This window comes from Penaeus chinensis, chromosome 28 (assembly GCF_019202785.1).
Source record: "Penaeus chinensis breed Huanghai No. 1 chromosome 28, ASM1920278v2, whole genome shotgun sequence".
NCBI classification, from domain to species: Eukaryota; Metazoa; Arthropoda; class Malacostraca; order Decapoda; family Penaeidae; genus Penaeus; species Penaeus chinensis.
The window spans coordinates 4,876,110-4,878,609 of NC_061846.1; positions in this window are offsets into that span (position 1 = coordinate 4,876,110).

Here is a 2,500-nt window from a genome sequence, read left to right on the forward strand (position 1 = left end):
AGAAAACCTATGATGGAAATGACGTAAACAGACAAAAAGCCAATAAAATTAGCGTAGCATTTTAGCATAAAAAGTGAATTTGTTTTATAACCCGGTTTTATGAAGGTAGAGATATTTTACATGAATTAATCTGATAGCTTAGACAATAGGATTTATTTTAGGGAGGAGGGAGGGAGGGGGGGGGGGTCGTATGCTTTTTGTGGGGGGAGGGGGAGGGGGAAAGGGGGATGGTATTTCTTTTAATGATGAATCAAATGGTGTTGCGAGATGGGGGATGGAGAGAGGGAGGCAGAGAAAGAGGGAAGGAGGGAAGGATGGAGGTAAAGAGAGAGAGAGAGAGAGAGAGAGAGAGAGAGAGAGAGAGAGAGAGAGAGAGAGAGAGAGAGAGAGAGAAAGAGAGAGAGAGAGATAGAGAGAGAGAGAGAGAGAGAGAGAGAGAAAAAGAGAGAGAGAGAGAGAGAGATAGAGAGAAAGAGAGAGAGATAATGAGAATGAGAGAGAGAGAGAGAGAGAGAGAGAGAGAGAGAGAGAGAGAGAGAGAGAGAGAGAGAGAGAGAAAGAGAGAGAGATAATGAGAATGAGAGAGAGAGAGAGAGAGAGAGAGAGAGAGAGAGAGAGAGAGAGAGAGAGAGAGAGAGAGAGAGAGAGAGAGAGAGAAAGAGAGAGAGATAATGAGAATGAGAGAGAGAGAGAGAGAGAGAAAGAGAGAGGAAGAGATAGAGAGAGAGAGAGAGAGAAGGAGAAAGAGAGAGAGAAAATGAGAATGAGAGAGAGAATAAGAGAGAGGAAAGGTTTGGGGCGGAAGACATTGATCATACAAAAGTCCCCCCCTCAACCTTTCCTAAATCCTTTTTACCTAAAAAAAAAAAAAACTAAAAAAAAAAAATCTCCCCCCCCTCTCTTCTCTCCCCCCACTCCCCCCCCTCTTTTCTTTCCCCCCTCTCTTCCCCCCAAAATTTTCTTCCCAAAAACCCCCCTCCTTTATTAAATTTCCCCTCCTCTCTCCCTCTCTCCCCCTCCCCCCTCCACCCCCCTCTCATCCCCCCTCCCCCTTTTCTCTCCCTCTCTCTCATATTTCCCTCTTTTTTTTCTCCACCATTTTCCCCCCCTATCCTCCTTCTCTCTTTCCCCCTTGATGTTTAAACCCCCTTTAAAACTTCACGCTCGAAGCCCACCTAAAAAAAAACAAAAACGATGCAGTTCCCCCCTCGGGTTTAGTGAGTCCCTTCCCACTCACACGACCCTCATTATTCCCCCCCCCGCCCCCCCCCTTGCGTCTCTCCCCAGAAGTCAAAGGGGGGAGGTCGGGGGAAAGGGCCCCCCCCCAACATTAAAAAAAGGGGTTCCCCTCTTGCAATCCCTTTGAATTACCCTTTTTTTATTTATCTTCCCATATTACTTTTCCTTTCTTTTTTTTTTTCTTTTTTTTTTATTTTCAAAGACCCTTTTCCATTTCTTTCGATGATCTCATTCATTCCAAACTAATTTTAACCCTCGACTAAATACCAAACAAAACAATAACCAAGAAAACACGAACCAAAAAACAACAACAACAAAAAAAAGAAAAGAAAAAGAGGGAAGGAAAATACACCACGTAGAACCTAGGTTGAACTGTTACATTTAAAAGCGAATTTTCAGGGTCTGTGGCTCATACATTATCCGACAGTGTGTGTACTTTGGCCGTTAGTTTAATCAAAGCCGATTTGCATTAAACGTTTCCAATCATAAGAGGGGGTAATTCCGGGCCAAACGAACACGGCGAAGTTGGTCGAAAGTTTTTGCGCAAGTGGGGAGGAAGGTTCCGGTGAAAAAGGAAAAGGAGGAGGAAGAGGTGGAGAGTGATGGAGAAGAAACAAGAGAAGGAGTGATAGATGGGTAGATAAAAATAGACAGATAGATAGTTAGATAAAGGTGTTAGGTTGATATCCTTTTCATATTTCCTCTTTGGCTAAAAATTTCTCATCCATAGAGGAGTGACTAGAAAAGAGACTTCGAAATCGCACTACAAGAATCATACTCCCCCCCCCCCCCCCCGTTACCGAACTTATATTTTTACCATTACCCCTTTTCACAAATTACCCCCCCCCCAAAAAAAAAAAATCTACAAATACATTATCAAAAAACAACAACACTAAGACAAATATATAAATATGATTATATAAAAAAAAAAAAAAAAAAAAAAGAATATCTCATCACTCGTGGCCGGTTGTTCGAAAAAGACCGAATTGTGTGGTTTCGCAGGAGGCAAGCCTAACATTATGGGTAATTGGCTTAACTTTAATGTGGCAGTTTGCCGTGCTAATCTCTATCGCAGTGTCGGCGTTTTATAATTCCCGTCTTTATTGTCCTGCTCCCTTCTCCTCTCATTCCACCGCGCGGGCTGTGTTCACTTTCAATTTGTTGTGTATTGGGGGAGAGAGAGGGAGAAGGGAAGGACAAGGGGGGTGGGGGAAGAAGGGGGGTGGAGGGGTGGAGAGGGAGGGAGAAAGAAACGATTGAG